The sequence below is a fragment of the Aquila chrysaetos genome, chromosome 2 (assembly GCF_900496995.4).
Source record: "Aquila chrysaetos chrysaetos chromosome 2, bAquChr1.4, whole genome shotgun sequence".
Lineage (NCBI taxonomy): Eukaryota > Metazoa > Chordata > Aves > Accipitriformes > Accipitridae > Aquila > Aquila chrysaetos.
This window is the reverse complement of record NC_044005.1, coordinates 69,376,976-69,395,377: the sequence shown is the minus strand read 5'-3', so window position 1 is coordinate 69,395,377 and position 18,402 is coordinate 69,376,976.

Genomic DNA, 18,402 nt, shown 5'->3' with positions numbered 1-18,402 from the left:
ACCCTGCTTCTCCCCTCCTACTTGGTGAACTCCACGGAGAAGGTGAATTGTGAAAATGATGGAGGCAGGGCTCAAACCTGTGTGCTAGGCTGTGCTAGACCTGAACCAAAAATGTTTTCATTCAGCAAAGAGAATTATTTTGTTTGGAAGATACCCCTTCTAAAGTAAAGCAAAGGGAGGCAGTGGTGAGCTGGGAAAGCTGTTCAGCTCTCAGCTGAATCAGGTCAAGTGTGTAGTGATCTAGATTCAGTAGGTTAGGTAAAATATTGGTGATTTCAGTGTCCCGCACCCACAGTAACAAATGGTTGGTAATTCCTACAGAAGGAAAGAAAACTGAAACAAACTCCTGCAATCATGTTTTAGATTATGTGTGAATTTGCACCATAGCTTATTGCGCTAGGTGAGTCTTGTGGAATGACTAGTTGCCTTGTCCGAGTGTCAAGTGTCTGTCTTTCGTTTAGGCTCTTTGTTATAATGTCAAAATGTATCTTGTGTAGATAGGCTGAGAGGGAGAGATTACTAGCACTGGCACAGCACCGCACTGGGTAACGCCTGTTTTCATCCCCAGCTGGGATCTCTGCACGGGAAGGGGCTAGACTGCAACCGGCTGAATGCCACGAGCACGGTGTCAGGGGTCTCTGCATCGTGCTGTTGTATGATGGATACGAGGTCAACAAGCACTGGTGAAATTTCTTAAATCACGCTGATTCCTGGCAAGACAATGGCAAAAATCCTGTTGACTTAAAGAGAAACAAATTCAGATCATAGGTCAGGGTCACAAAAAGGCCTGTGATAGAGCTGGAACAGAAACTCAGATTTCTGTTATTACCTTAATAAAAAAATCCATCTTTCTTCCCTTTGTAATCTGAAGCTCCTCCCCTTCCAACACTTTTTTTTCCCCTGAAGTATTTGGGACAGTTTATTTATGGTTCCAATTTACCTGAGCAGTTTGAATTCTTGCCCATTTCCCAGGAAAATTTTCTACCTTTGAATGATCCACATTATAAACTGCAGCTATTACAAGGACCTTCTAGGGAACAGGGGAAGGTAGGAGTGGATGAAGTTGTTCATTTCTACAGAACAACTGAGTGAAATCGTAGTTTTCATTACACTTCATTTTCAGCCCTTACCTTTCTATGGCCTCTGCCTCCTTACTTCTATAAACTGGACCATTATTGCCCTAAATCCTTAAACTGTCCTTTTAACCGGAGCTGCTTTACTATCCAGCCTGCACTGCATTCTCATCGAATCCAGTTTGTAAACATTCCTGGGGCACTCAGAGGACAAATGACTATATGTTTGGAAATACATTATAAAATATTTTATTTCTTATAGCTTAATGGAAACTTAGGATGGTGTCTTAAGAAGAATTTATTTGACAGTCTGAGAAGTCTTTTCACCAGAGGATAATGTGTTGAGCATCAGCCTAGAGTGTACTTTGGGTTGCATGAGACTCTATTTGCTAAGCACCATGGAATATAAGAGCCGGTTGGGATGGATGTGAAACAAATGCATTCTTCACGTGAGCATATTGGATGTGTCCACTGGTGTGAAACTGTGGTTTGATGTCATCATGCTTTTACAGGGCAGTTCTGATCGTGCACTGACTAATGACCGGCTAAAGCAGGCATTGGTGTCAGCCAGGGCTGTAGCTGTTTAGCTCGGAAAGTGTGAGGCTCCCATTTCAGAAGAGTGATTCTAGAACGTGTGGAAAATGTTCCGCCCTGTGAGAGCTTGCGGGGGGAGAACTAAATCACGAGGCTGCAAAGACAATAACCTCTTGTTTTCTCCAGTGAGGCACCATCCTTTGTGTGCGCTGAAGATTTTTTTACAGATGGCAATAATGTTACATTCTGGCACACTTCTTAAACCACCCAAACTGCATCATGGTTGTTTAGGCATTGTACTTGGACCACGTCAGGAATTTTCTTATGAAATGACTTGTCACTAGAAAAATGCTGATTCCTTGATACCAAGTGTTTTGTGAGAGAATATCAATGCTGTGAGCCACTGCCAAGACACAGAAAGCCTTTAATAGAAATTCACCTGCTGGGCAGATTCCTTGTTACTTCATCCGCTGCACTGCTAAGAGAAGAAGATCCATAAAGAAAACTATTATCTTGAATGCTCAGTCTTAGTGCTTTGAGATACTCTTGCTAGAAGACGGAGTTAGCCTGAAGGGCACATATACAGAAACAAGTATATTTTTTCACCTAACGTTTTAACATCTGACAATGGATAACAGTTTAATATGCATTAGCATAAACAGTTCTCAGTGACATATAACAGACACTACTGAAAAATGGCATCTGTAAAGTATTAACTAAAAGTACTGCTAAATTAAACTTTAATATTCCCCTACATACATCTAAAGGTATGGCATCCAACTCCCTGGTTCTGAGTGATTTCTGAACACTTTGTTGTTATGTTTGTCCAAGTTTATTACTCTTCTGCCTTTCTGCTCTGAAGATGTCCTTGTTTGATCACAATCTTGAGATGCCTAGCAGTGTGACAGCTCTCTCCAGTAAGGACATTTGGTTTTCACATGCTTCCGGGTGAGAACCTGAGCTACTTTATTTACTCTTCAAAGACCCTAAATATCCTGAACCTGAACATTTTGGCTGTTGTTCACAGCTGAAATTACTGTATTGTCACATATATATGGCTTAACCTCTAAGCCTGTGCCTTGATTTGCACCTCTCGGACTGTATTAAGCAACTGCTTTTAAACTTGGAATTACACAGTAATTAATTTGCCATTTCTTAAAAAAAAACCCCTTTTGTTCCAGTGTTTTCAAGACTGTGTGTGTCTTTTTTTGTGTTTCTACCTGAAACACATGCCTGTCCTTTGTTAAGAATATGTGCTTGAGCTGTCACATAAAGTCAAACTTACAGGGCCCTGGCTGCTCTGGAAAAAACAACAGTAATTCAACTAGGGACTGAGCATCCCCTGAAACATGAGAGCTCAGATGTCTCCTGTTATCAGCTTATCAAGCTCAGAGGAATCTATTGTCCTCACTAATTTATCCAGGTTTGTATTGCAGTAGGTGTACTTTCAGTGACAACGTTAACCCCTTCTGAAGGTTTTTCTGCTCATTTCTAATACTTGTGTATAGAAAGAAGCATTAGAATTTATATTTTCCATGCTTTTCTTTAACCAAAAGTTTACAAGGGACAGCTTATGACAGTACAGTTCCTTTTATTGTGGAACCATTTACATTGTGTTGGGACTCTAATGTAATTGAAAAAAAGGCACATGGTAATAGTGAGCCACAGGAAAATGGTACAACCTCTGAGAGAACTTGTCTAGAGCAATCCAAGCAAATCTCAGTAGGGGCAGTTGTGGCTCTCTCTACACCTCGCCTCTTCTTCCCTCAGTCTGTTCTTGTTCCCTCTCCCTCACACCTCAGCTGACAATTGCCCGACACAACAGTAATTTGGTTCAGAGAACTAAATGGGTAGAAAACTGTTTCCAGCCTTGGCAGGTAGGCTTTCATGGCTTCAGTGCCCATGGGGTGGCTAAGTGAGAGCCAGAGCAGGCACAAAGGGCAAGGAACATGTGGCAGAAGGACAGAAAAGGCAGGAAAGGTTTATCACGGTTTAACTGCGGATGTTTGGGACAATTTGCCCGGGTCGTGGTCTGCTCTTGTTGACCTCTTTCCTGTCGTCCACTCGGCACTGCACTACCAGTCAAATCTGGGACAGCGAGACCTCCAGCAGGAGGTCCTGCTGCGAGACCGGCAGGAAAGGGGTTACAGCACACAGCCCCCCGTCCGCCTCTGCGATGAGTGATATGCCTTGCTAATAGCACTTTCTCTTTCCATAATTTTAAATGGCTTTTCTTTTTTTTCCTCTTTTGTATGTTTAATATAATGTCAAAAGATTTTTCATGGTGATGATTGACACATGACTAAGCAGTTTAGATCTCTCTACCAGAAATCCTCAACCTTCTTCCATTGCTTTATACTATGACAAGATCACGTGAACCCTTTTCTGTCTATAAGCCTATTTATGCCATCAAAATTAATACAACTGGTCTTGGGAGGCTGCTTAAATATAAGTACTGAGAAGCATGACTATTTTATAGGTAAATTTTATTTTTTGAAAAAATACTGTATAGTAGTTTTGCATGTCCTTCCAATTTTTATATATTTGCTGGGCAGAGTTGATTGAAAAATGGAAACACTGGTTTTGGATATTTTTGCAAAAGAATTTCCTTTGGGTGTTTCTGGTAGAAAATTAATGGACTTGAATTTTTTCCCAGCTCTAATGTATACTTGCTGTTACAATTCTGACTTGTAATTCAATATACATTACTCCAAGTTATTCTCCATTGCTTTGCTACAAAAATCCTTTAGAGGAAAAAGCATTATTTTTAATTGGCTAATTTATTCCTCCTTCTTAGATGGTATTGATTAATGAACTGTATTTAAAAAAAAAAAAGTAATAGAATCCCTGCTTCCTGCCTCTTTCTCCCTTTTGTTGTTTTTAAGTCAGCGCTAGCGGAAGAAAATTTAACAAAGTACCTTGTGGACTCACACCTCAATATTACTTACTTTCCTTACCTTTAGTTACGTGGTATCAAGTGAGAAAGACTACACAGCATGTATGCAAACAGAACTGTGAAAGGTCTGTAGCGTGTGTGGCAGAAAGAGGACAAAGAAGCTGTTCCTGTTCTGTAGGAATGCAGTCCAGCCTCTGTCACCTGTTCTCTGGCTGAATATGGAAATACATTTTGCTATCTGAGAATTCCTTTTTTTTTTCTTATTATTGGTATTACTCATGAAGTGAAGTAATGTAGAGTGGCTAAAATCACCAGAATGATCTAAAGGTGCTCGAGGCCAAGTCCCACAGTGCACTGTGCAGTCTATTATTCATGGCTTCCTATAAAAATTATATCCAGTCATCAGATCCTCTGACTAAGGTAATAGGGATGGGCCTTAAAATTCACTTGTTATGTTGACAAGGAAAATAGTAATATATTTCTTGGCAGATTTAGTTGAAAATTGCCCACATCAGAATTCTAGGGCTCTTGATGCCCTACAAGACCTGGATAAGGTAACATATATACCTGACTCATGAACATACATTCATTGGGACGCTTGCTTATTACTGAGCAAGCTGGATATTTACCTCTTAAAATTCGGATTTGTGGGATGCACTCAGGTCTCTGCTCAGGTGAGTGAAGCAGAGTCTGTGCCATGTATGCAAGGCATTTCTTGTGCAATAACACTGGAGATGTCACAACAGCAGCACAGCATATTTACTTGGGTTAATACACATTTTGTCTAATTTCACATAATCCGATTACTTTCACGAGTCCTGCAAACTTCTCCAGTCTAGAGCATGGAGGTTTGAGCACTCTGCCTCACCTCTCACATGGATATCACATACTGGAAAAATATTCACTATGACCTTAAAGACTTTGGGAGACAAACATAGTAAATGATGAGGACAAGATCTGTAAAAAATTTAGATGGAATATAATTGTTTGTCTATGTATTAACTGCCCATCTCAGCTTTTTCTAACCTTAAAGAGGTTTATCCTAAGATAGGGTTAACCATGTGCCTCTGAAGATATCTAAAAGCATCCTTGTCTTGACAGAGCTAAGTTACTCCGTGTCCACCTTAGTGCTCACACCCAGGGAGACTCTGCCTACAAGGCATCCCTCAGCATCTTGAGGTGATGCTCACAGTAGATGAAGCTCCAAAAAACCAGCTAATGCCACTGCTTCCTTCTAAAAACATGAGGGAGTTATTGTGTCTCTTTTTGTAATGAACACATAAGTAAACTACTGTTGTTAGAAATGCAAGTTCAGGTTTAATTCCACCCCATCCCTTAAACATACAAACCCACATCTCAAAATATCTGTCAGTAGAATAAGCCTGAAGAAAGTAATTGTGTTGGCACTCACCATTTCTCCTGTTGAAATGAGGCAGAAAACAGTTGAAGGCTCAATTTAGAGGAAACATATGGGTTAAGGCACTCACCTAAAATAAGCAAGACCTGGAATCTGCTCCCTCTATTAAGCACTGCCTGTAGCAGTGTTTGGGTAGATTATATACAGTGCTACGTGTGGCAGCTGGATCCCTCCGAAGCAGAGAAAAGACCCGACTGCCCAGTTCCTGGGCAGGTACTGGGACCAGGTGGCTGTTACACAAACTGGGGCTAGCTCCTGCCGCCACCTCCTCCAACTACTCTTTCAGAAAGGATCATAGTTAAAAGAATGGATGGAGACACCAGCCTGAAGGAAAGAGTTCAGATCCTGAATCTCAAAAATTTCATCTTGAAAGTTTGAGGGCTAGAATGGAAGACCATATCCTTTTCCCTGTCCTTCATTTGATGCTGATTGTGTGTGAATGGGCCTTAGCACACTGGCTTTTTTGATCCTTTTCTGATTCTCCCACGTCTAACAGGATTTTTTTCTCCATATCAGTGGCCCAGAAAGCAGGGTTAAATTTTGACACACTCTCCTCTGTGTCCATGGACTATGTAGGCACTTTTACTTTTCCCCTTTTCCGGGCTGCCACGGATTTAAGCAACATGTAGTCGCTGCAGTAAGCTTTGCAACAAAAAGCTGACATGAGAGATTTCTGAAAAGGACACAGATGTGTAAGCGTTTGTTTGTGCTTTTGCCTGTGCAAGGCACTAAGGGTAGTGGCTGCTGCTTTGTGGTGGGTGATGGGGAAAGGAATTGCATGTAGACATTCAGGATGCCATTTTAGCTTGATCATACAGGATGAGGCAGAAACACTTGGGTTGGGTTTTTTTTCGCCTGGCAGACTGATAAAGCCACAGATTCTCTGTTTTAGAGAAGGGTGCTGTAATTGTGTACTAGAGGCTGATGTGAAGAAAAAGGGGTCACGCTTTGGTACATTGAAGGGTGGTTCTGGCAGTTAAATCCTCACACATTATAGCAAGTTTTCCTTGGAGGCAAATACATGAAAAATGACCTCAAGGGCTCCTCTTCCATTCCCTGTAACAAAATAACGTATCCATAAGAATCTGATCTCTTCAAGGATATTTTATACCATTAACTTTATGGCTTTAAACATTTCTGAAAAAACTTCTGGTTCCAGTGTACATCCCTTTTACATATAACAAAGAATGGACTGTACGATATACAGACAGTTTGGTCCTCTCTCTGCCCCCATTTGGGGACCCACCAGACAAGAATCTATTCTCTGATTCTTTCACTTTCCACTTTCGTGGGCATTCAGTGGAACATGGATATCTATTCTAGCAGGCATCAGCAAATATTATTTTTCTCTGTCAGGTATAGGTCAGTCCTTTTACTTTTTTTATTGACCTGTATTTTTTCTAGTAGTGGGAGCTTTATTTTTCTTGCAAAAGTGCCTCAAATAAATGTGGATATTATGTCTTATATTTGCCAGCCCTTCCAATACAGAATCAGCTGTGAATTGTATTCAGTTGGTGCCATCTTAATGGCCATCAACAGAGCCATTAAGTAAGATTAGACTTAACATGAAGTTATGAAAACTTTGGATTCAGAAATAATATGACCCTCTTTCTTACAGGTTTATTTCTTAGTGATGGCTGAAAAAAGAACAGCATCAGGAAATAGTACTTCAGGTAAAAGAAGGCAGGACGATATTGAATAACTATGCATTTCTATTGTTCCTGTTATTTAAAGAACAGAACACAGTTTTCCTGTTTGCAGTGCCACAATAGCAGAAACAACGCAGAGCAGATTAGTAACCACGTATAATAGGACTGCTTTTCTATTAAAGAGTTTTGGGACACTGAGTTTTCAATGTCACAGAAGCCCATAGATGGTTAAGACCACGTGGTTATAAACGGCTGAGTGTTTGGTTTGATTTTACTTTTTACAATATATAGATGTAAATATGAAAAGTGCCTCTCTCTGCCAATACAGATTTCTTGCAGAGGCAGTACTGTGATTTTTTAAAAAAATACTTCCATGTAATATATAAGAAGGTGATAAAGACTAGCATCTCTCCTCTGTGAAAGATAAAGATGATAATTTTTTCCAGTGCAATTTATATTTTTGTACTTTTTAAAAGGGAAAACAGGGCTTTCAAAAGGACTTGGTATTGCCCCAGTCTCACTGAAACCCATAAGATTTTTACTGATGATGTCAATCAAATAAATCCTAAGTTAGGGGAGTGCTTTAGATACTCATATTTCATACCTTTTCTGTGTGTGGCAGATATCTTAAGTAAATGTATGGATACTTCCTCTACATCTCCTGCATCCTTTCAAAAAGACTAAGAGGATCAGAAAACAAAATTTAACTTATAAACTAATTTGTATTCAATCAATTAAATTAAGACCAACAGCTAAAAAGGAAGGGAAACCAGGTGATGGTGACAAGGTTCTCAAAGATCAGCAGGACAATTTCTCCCAGTCTTTTCACAGGTGGTGGTTGTGGTGTGAGGTCATTCTTCCTTCCACAGACCCAGTGAATGTTCACTGATTATTTCTCGAGGAATGGGGAGTATTTGCACACAGGTAAGAGTTATCTCCACCACAAATCTAGTCACAAAAGCTGAATATGAAACATCTTGTTAGGTCACTTAATCTGTGTACCTTCAGATGCAGGCTTCTTCTTTTTGGCCAGGTCTGCCCTATAGCATCTAAGAGCAGGAGGAGACCCCTGTGTGCATCATTCCTTGGATTTTATGAGGGAGAAACAGCTGACAGGCTAAAGGAAAACAGTGGTGATTGCCAACATATTCCCCTATCTGGGTTACAGAGATGGCAGAACTAGAGTGCATGTAAATGTATAGAGCTTTTTAGGACATTTCTGAGTTATTTTTAGTTAAATAAGCTGAAATTCTGCCCATTTTCAATAAGAATAGAAGCTGTCCTGCTGGAAACCAGATTCTGCATTTGATTTCCATTATTGTTTCATCTGCTAGCCTTAATTTTTGTGTGATTACATGTGACAGCACTGGGGCTGAGGGAGAAAAGAGTGAGAGTATATAACCAGGAGAATGAAGACTTGGAGGCAGCCTCCCTTTATAAAAAAAAAACCCGGACTTGAAGAAATTCTGCAGTTTCTTCCATTTATGATGTGAAGCCTCTAACCTTTTCTCATCAGGAGGACAATTTTTGAGAAACTTCATCTAAGTGAAGTGTGATTTATCGATAAAGTATGTATTTCAGAAGGGGATTGCTCTCTAAAAAAGCTCCTCAGGGACTCCAGGGTAGTGTCATCTAACAGGACACATCCATACCTTCCTTGTGCCTCTTAAAGCTTTCACTGATCTCAGGTAAGTCAGTTTTCCCCCAGCCTCTTGGTAACCTTAGACACTTTGAAAATGGCAGTATTTTTGTATTGACTATATCCTGCTATTCCCCTCTCTTGTGTAGTCCCCAATAGTGCCTTCCTTTGAAAAGGTGCTGATGTGACAATGCATAGACCTCTAGGAAAAAAATTAACTGTTCTTATTGACTGCTCTCCCAGCAGCCCAGGTGCACATAGCTTATAACATTTATTTACAGTGGCATTTCTTTTTTGTTTCAACTGGGGTAATTCCTTGTGATTGATTAGCACTTTTTAGCAGTAGAATAAGGTGACCATATGCCCAGTTTTCTTCTTGATCATCATTGTTGTCTTCTCTTCCTTTTTTCTAGGGCAGTTTTAATTCAGCTGAATTTGCTTTTTCCTCATTTATTACTGATAGACTGCTTTCAGTGTGCTGACTGTAAAAATTCTTTTGGAAAGCTGCCTGGTTTCTCTCTAGAGTCTGATGTAAAATCTTCAAAATAAGATTAAGAGTTGTTTGTTCATTTATTTATTTATAAACAGTGTCTTCAAGAAGGGGAGATGGGTCTGTTATCACATAGACCCTGAATTTCTAGTTCAAGTCTTCTAAAGATGCAGGCTCATTGCATCTTTTATTCAATAGAAAGAGAATTTTCCCATTAGTTCTAGAGGGATCATCTGCTAGAGAGTACAAGAATCAGCAAAGCTACAGTCAGTTAATGTTTTTCATTGATGGTCTTATTAATTGATTATTGATTTTATATTTCATGAAGAAATGCCGAATAATCTGGAAAAGTGAGGGTGCTCTGTGGATTATCTGTCATCACAAGGGTTGGAAGTCCTGTGGAAATATACTCTGGAGCAAGTGTAAGAAATACTTCCGATTAACTGTTGCTGTCTACCATTCATCTACAGTCAAACTCAGCAAATATATCTTGTGAGAGTCTTCAAATGTTTGATCTCAATCTCATTATAGTTAATAAAAGCTTTTCCTGATAGCTAAAAAAAAAAGGACTGAGGTTTGAAGCTGTGTTACTCTGAGGTAGAATGAAATCTTATTCTTGATTCAGACCTCCAAAATGTAGCCGATGAGGGTTTGCAAGGCCATCCATAGTTATCAGGTGTTTAGCTTTTCCATTTAGAAGTCTTAGAATTGTCTGTCAATGTGAATAAGTGATGCCCTGATGTCTCTCTGAGGCAGGGAAAAAATATTCCTCAGGGGCAGTGCCTCAGGGATACTACTCATATTTTGGGGCATGACTGGGCAGGATCCAGTCTGAGTCACTGATATTTCAGCAACTGCATTTAGGCATCTGAACATGATCAACAGTCAGAAATAAAATGTTGATCTCCTCACTCCTAGTTATATCTCGGTTAAAACACCAAGTCTTGTGTGATGTTTATTACCTTCTTCCTTTTTTGTAGACTCCAAAGTACAAGATATTACAAGTATAGTCTGCTTTAAAAGATTAAACCAAATAATTTTAGCTTTAAGTTACTGATATTTACTTCACCTTCATCTCCAGTATAATGAAAGGACTGTATGGTACAGGAATAGATTGCCATAATGGAGAGGTTTACATGTTTTAAAGCAGCCCTGCAAATCTTTTAGAGTTGCTGGAGAAAATGAAATACACAGCTAATATATGGGCGTAATCCAGTGGCTGCAGCAATCAGTGGGCATGCTGGCAACACACTTTTGACCAGAGGGAAAGTTCTGCCTAAGGAAACTATAAAACCAAATAAGCAAAACTCTGGAAATGCTTCTGAGAATTGCAAGAAACAAACATAAAATGTAGCATATTAAAAGTGAAGCTAGAAGCAGTGCAAGCTCATTGGTTTTATTTGTAAAAGTAAGGTGGAAAATAAATAACTACTGAGGATGCATAGTGCAATTCTGAGCTCCAAATTAGGCCTGTCAATGAACTGTTTTCTGAAATTTTTGAAAAGATGATGATGATTTGTTGAAAGTAAATTTTTAAAGAAGAAAACTGACAAATCCAAATGTTATATCAGTGGAAAAACATTTAAAAGATCAAAATATCACATTTCCTTTAGGCAGTTTTGCAAGGTGTCTGGCCTTTCAATTTTTTTGTCATTCAAAATATGAGAAAATGTAAACAACCAAACTCAAATGGAATAATTTTGAAGTAGTTGAAAGGAAGATTCTTGCTGCGTCCCAAACCCCCTTTTTGACTCTCAAACATACATGCAGTTTTGAGTTTTGAGACTAAGTCTGACTAAAAAATTTGCAGTGTCCTGAACGTTCTGATAAGTGAAAAAAGAAAATGTTTTCAATCCTGCTTAAAACAACACTATGTGGGCTATTTGTGTGCTAACTATATATTACCTTAATTCTAGTTGACAAAATGAAACTGTTCCATTTGTTTTATTTAGACTGTGATATTTATCAAAAAAGGTGATAAAGACAAGGTTATAAAACCTGAATAGAAGTACATGTTTTATACTAAGTGTTATTGAGTCTCAAAGAAGTAATGATATCTTTATTTATCGTAATGTCTGGGAGAGAATGAAAGATTTTACAATTATTTTGACCATGACACTTAATTGAAATGAGAATGTGTAAATTTTCTGTAAAACAGATGGAGGTACTATAATATAGTTGCAATTTTGTCTGTGTTAATTCCTCTTTATAAGCCTGAATCTCCACCTCATTACCTAACATTAATGAATTCATGCCACACAAGGTTCAGCTAAGGGAAACAATAAAGAAATAAATGCACAAACTAAAGCAGCAATGAAATTATCATCTGAAGAAAAAACTTACATGATTCACCATGTCAGCAAAGGTACAGGAATAATTGGTTATATGGATCACTGCTCCTGCTGTGATGTATCAGAAATCACTGGATCAGTCTCATACACACACATCCCTGGAGTGAGCGTGACTAGGAGAGCAATTGCTTTCCTGCAAAAAACCCCCCTGAGAACATTTGTCTCCATCCACTGGCAGTTTCATAAATAATGTCATGTCTTCAAAACACGTGGATTAAAATCTTTCATTTTAGACTACATTCAGCTATTCTGTTACTGTACCAAATCTCTGCAATTCTGTTAACTTTAGTAATGCAGGCCATAGTTATGGTGGATACTAAAAAATGAAAACATTGCAAATACAAAAAGAGGGTGAGAAACATTATACGTGGGTGGGACTGACCTTGGAGATGACTGTCTTTTCTTTTAATTTCGTTGATGCCAGTAACCTCCTGATTCAGGCACCAGGCTATGTACTGTAGTTAGAAGGATAAATCCAGACTTGGCCTTCTTAACTTAGATGCTAAATGTGAAGGCTGTAAATATGAACTGACATCCTAAGCCCACTGGAATGCGTCTGGGTTTGCATGTGGGAATATGCCGCTTTAGCTCCTAAAGAAAACTGGAGCTGAGAATGACCCTTCAAGTGTTGCTCATCATCAGTGCACAACATCACAGACAAATATTCCTTCCTTCACCAGAACCATCACCTTCTACTTTACAGGGCATGCTCAAAACCACTGGGCTGACAGAGGCCTCTTTGGTCTTCTAAAGTTACAAGATTTGCATTGGGAATGCTTAACTGTAATTTGCTCTTACAAATCTCAGGTCTGTTAGAAACTGGAGTTGAAAAGATGGTTCCACGTGCCTGCAAATAGAAAAAGAAATAGGTCAGAACAAGCAGAAGGAGTTAGTTTTCGCTAAAAGTCAGGGTGAGGTGCTCACTCCATTTCACAACTCTCCCATGAACTGGAAGAAACAGTTTTTGTTTATAAGTAATGTGAGAAAGGAGGGTGAGTGCTTTTTTACAATAGCCATTTAGTCAAAGAAGCAGAAGGTAGTCAAATCACTAAGACTCATTAATTTTTTGAAAGACCAGTGACTGACTTACTAATAAGTTATGTGGCACTTGCATGAGTTTGTGTTAGACTTTTCTTACCAGAGGTGTAGAATGGCATTACAAATACTAGCTGAGACTGTGATTTACACTTTTGTTACACTCCTCTCTGCCTATGTCCCACTGGGAACCCCATTCTAGTGAGCGTGTAATGTAAAAATATCAATCAGCTAAACACATTTTAGTTTTGACACTGTTCCTTCCAGGCTCCATAAATATCTATAGATTCAAAAGGTCATGGAAGGGTTGTTTAACATGTAAATTACACTTCTACTGGCCATTTTAACATAATTTTTAAAATAGCTGTAATAGGCTTGTGATGAGAGGTACAGAGAAACCTAAAGGATTTTCTTAGTCTTCATTTGCACTTTGTTTTATTTTGTGTAAAAGACTGTAATGCAAGTATTGCATACCATCTAAGTGATAGTAAAGACTGGCAGTAAAAGCCATTGCAGTATTTAAAAACTGCCAATTAGTTCAACAAGTGATGTTTGTTTTGTTTTTAACAAGCGTGTGATAAACAAGGGAGTAATGAAAGAGGTTCATGAGATAGAAAATAAGAGCTAAAATGAATGATCAGTCAAGTCTGTCAAAACTTTATGTAGTATGTTTCTCTTTTGCTGCTGTTATTTATGTTCCAATTCAGAAATAAAGGGGATTTCTCTCTCTCCCTCCCTCTCTCTCTCTCCCCGCCCCACCAAGCTAGAGCAGAACATACAGATTGTTATATTGCCCTGTGTTTAACAGCTGCACAGAAAACCCAAGAGTTGATTTTTATGATATATCATTAATTTTAGTGTAGAAAGCATCTTTATCTCTCTAGCAGTAAAGTCACCTTTTTTTTTGCCACATTCACTCAGGTCTGTGTCAGTTATTTCATACAAAGGTCAGGATGCATTTTAAATTCATTGCTATCATGCACAGATACCGGAGATAGTACAGTAGTCCCATGATCTTATAAGGTGGGCACACTAGCATGTCATATACCAATGTGTTTTTAGAGAGGAGTGGCTGCCTTTTAGTTCCACAATCATATCTTTTTCTGATTTACATTCAGCTCTTGTACACACTTTCTGCAGAAGCACTACATAATTTAGTGTAGGGAAGAAAACACCAGGCTAGCTCTACATACGGTAAAAATCTGGTTGGTGTGTGTTATTTTTTCTCTGCCTAGAAGAGGATAGGGAGACAGAGGGGATGAGAGAGGAACATGATTATGTCTTGCCATTCATTTGATTTTTCTCATCATGAATATGTTCTTTCCTTATGACCCCTGCAAAATGGCATTACCATTAGATGGTAAGTGAACAGACCTCTCTAAAAATATAACACTTTAACAAATTGTTTAGCAATGACTGCATGCAGCCATCAGGCAAAAACACTGACAAGGATGACAGAATTTCAATGCAGAATGTGAAAGTATTAAAATAATCTGAGGATTGACTGGAAAAGAAAAGCCTGATTAAATTTTCTTGATAGCTTCTGAGGCAGAAAAGAAACCAGACATCTCTGTGTCTATATTTATTACTGGAACCTCTGTTCATTCTTCCTGGCTACTGTAATAGAGGGGGGATATTGTCTTCTCTTGGGAACTGAGAGGCTCAGCCTGGAAGATATTGTCACTGTTTTGCTATTGAGTCTGTATTTCTGTTTTTAAGAGAGAATGGGAAAAGTGTTCTCAACCTTTGCCCCAAACTAAAAATAAACCTGCTAACTATTTCCCCCCTCTTTACAGGGATTAGAAGCACTGAAATACCATAAAAGAGGCAGTTTTTAACATTCTGAAGTTCAGGCCAAACAGTGTTAAGGGATTTCAAGGGGTGTCTAAACCTGATTCCTAGAAGAAAAAGAGTGGAAGCATTCAGATAAGCATCCACATTATCTTTTTTATTTTAATTAGAACAAGCTTTTTAAGGTTCACTCATCACTAATTCCCATCAAATATAGTTTAACAGCCATCTCAAACTTTGTATGCTAATATCTGATGTTTTTTCCTTTCATTTTTATGGTTTCACCAAACCTTTGACACTAGCCAAAACTGGATGTATAGAGGATGGATGAGACATAAAATCTTACATTTCAGCTTTAAAAAGTTTTTATGGAAGGTGATAGTAAAGGAAATGGGAAAACCAGTAAATTATCTAGATAACTGCTAGAATATCTGTTAAATGGAGACAAAATTAAAAAAAAAAAAAAAATCTTGTTTTCTATGGAATAAAACTTAAATTGAAAACTAAGCCGCATAAGGTAGGACTCCATTGTCTTACCTTTAGGCATGTACACTGTGGATGATTAATTTGAGGCTGATGCTCTCCATCTAGTGCATATTAGATATCTACTTTACTTGTAATTTTTACCAGTCTTAAAGTATAAAGCTTCACTAGTCTTAAGTGTAAGACTGTTACTAGTCTTAAAGTGTAAACGTGCCCTTTACATGACAAAAAGAGCTTGTGGTGACTAGTTGAGACAGAGAAGAGACATCACTGTAAACATCTGCATTTGATGAGATTAATCTTTCTTGTGATACCTATTTGCCATGGACCTGTTGTACAAAAAAATTCAGATCCCTCAGGACTTTGTCAGCAGCTGAAAAATGTGCCATTTTATTATCACTATAGTGGAGACTAAACCCACGTCTATGTTAGCATTTTTGTCATGGCTATACCAGTTAGGGGATATGATGTTTAGTGATATTCTTATACTGACAGAACCAGCAAAATAAGCAACTATATTCACAACTTCAACTTTTATGCATGTAGTCAGCATAAAATGCACTGGCAAAATATCACTTTTGCTGGTAAGAGATGCATCTCTGCTAGGAGGAATTTCCAATTCATTCAGAGGGTCCTTATAATGGAGACGAGAGCTAAGAGAGGGAGATGATAATGCTTTCTCTAAAATGTAGTTTGTCATGCTTGTTTTGTCTTGGAGTTGACCACCTTAAAATATTCTGTCTAATGCTGTTTGATTCCTCTTTGCTGAAGGAAAACAAAACAAGAGATATTGACGTATCTGGGAAGCAGTGTGAATGAAATAAACAAGGAAGAATACCCTTCTGGAAAAGTTTTGCAGAAAAGTATTCAATTTATTAACTGCTTCTTAAAAGAAAGCATGTAAGACTAGAAAAAAGTGAAATAGTCCTATGCTTCTGGGAAAAAAAAATCAGAAAGACTTCTGATTTTTCTCTCCTAATACTGAGCTAGTCTCATGTATTCAAATGTTGCTGTAATTTAATTATGGTAGGACTGAATTTATGGGGTTGCAGGATTTCAAATTTTTAAAATGTAGAAATCCACTAAATTCTGAATAAAGTGAATAGAGCCAGCTCTGATCTTTTCAGTCAGTATTTGCTATTACCATAAGAAGATGCGTAATGTGCTGTGACTGTTCTCTAATGCTGAGGCCAGTTGCACAGAGTAGTCACATGTCCACACCTTTAAACTCTCTTACTCTCCAAAACAAATGGCTGCACAAAACCTGCCTGTCGGATGTGGTCTCCAATGCTGATTTGTGCCTTTAGCTGTGTGTACAGTGCTTGCTGACTTGAGCAACGCCATGTCAGGGAACATGTTTAAACAGTATAGCCATTTGTGTACCAGTATCCAGCATGGAGCTCATTACTTTTTACCTAGCATTTTTCAAATATATATTACTATCACGAGAAGGATTTCACATGAAGTGATGTTTCTGGACTCGGAGATCTTGCAAACAGCAATAACATTAACTCTTTCATACTTGTACAGACAGTAACACTTTAAGAGGTACAGAAAGCTAAGTGCCTAAATGGACAATATACACATCATCTTCCTCATAGTCCCAAGTGTGCAGGATTTCAGGGGTTTTTCTTCAAAACATTGGATGTGAGAGAAACAAGGGATAATTGGATGTAAATCCCAGTGTGTGCTATGAAATCACACAATAGTGTGACACAGGAAGAAAGTTAGCTGAACGAGAGTGTAAAAGCAATTGCAGGTGAATGGCATATCATCTGCTTTCCAGCACTTTGCCAATACACTAAGGCAATGTCATGCCTTTTGGGCACAATGCCATGGAAATTTTAACAGTTAAAATGATCAGAATTTTCAGTTTCATGTCTCACAAATACACAAAGCCAAATAACTTTCGTACATATGAAAGAGTAGTTGTATTTTTCTATTGACATAGAAGGAAGACTGCAATATAATGTCTTCTTGTCTTTTCTCCTACAGTATCCCTGTGTTTTCTCTGGAAGCCTGAATAATTCTTTCTCTGTATAATTTTTGAGTTCTGGTTGACGTTATAATAAGATTTCTTTGCTTTGGTAATATCTTCTGGTGAATAAAGAGTCCGGTATTTCTGAAATAGTTTGTGTATAAGCTCCTTCTACTTTAAGGACAGTATTGGATTACTGGTCATATGGGGTTTTTTAGGTGGAAACACCATGCGACAGTGGATTAAATACAGCTTGTGAAAATCAGAGGTAGTTCTGGATATCTCTGTGGATGGCTGACATTTGAGCACTGGGAGAAACATCTAGGAGCAGAAGATCAGGATATAGATACTGGCATATAAACTGTAGAGACTCATTAAGACACAGGGGAAATGGAAGAGGTGATGAACAAACAGGTTTCATACTAGAAAATGAGTAAGGGGAGGAGAAGGTGAACTGCTTAACATAACTATCCAAGGTCAAAATGGAAGATCTGAGATGGAAAGAAGCTGTTGTTTGAATGACAAGCCATAATTTAGAGGAGAAGGATCACTGACAACCTTGGAGAATGTGCAAGAGTGCTGGGAAAGGAGAAGGGTGAGAAATCAAAGTCAGGGATAGTACAGATATGCACATTTCTTATGCTACTAAATAGAGATTGACAGAGCTTCAGACTTCACTGTGTGCATCACACCTGTCAAATGTGCATGAAAATGCTAAACTACAGACAGGACAATTAATTCCCTCACTGGGGTTTGAGAGAGTATGTATGAGCTTCTTGGGGATATGGGAATGGAAGCATATAGCACTATATTCAACACCCACACACCCCAAAGCCCAAGTTAGTGCTTAAAATCTTCCCTTCCTCAAGAAATTAAGGGCAGGTGTGAGTCTGCATTTGGCTCCCCTCACAGCAGTATCTATCAGGGAAAGGTCAATGACATGTGTAACTACCTGCTGGCCACTTATTCCTCCATCCAGCGAGGCTCTGCTTTTCCTATAAACTCACAGCTCGGAGGGGTACAGTTGATTGGCTTTCCTTCTGTTCAGTTCCTCTTCTTTGATTTA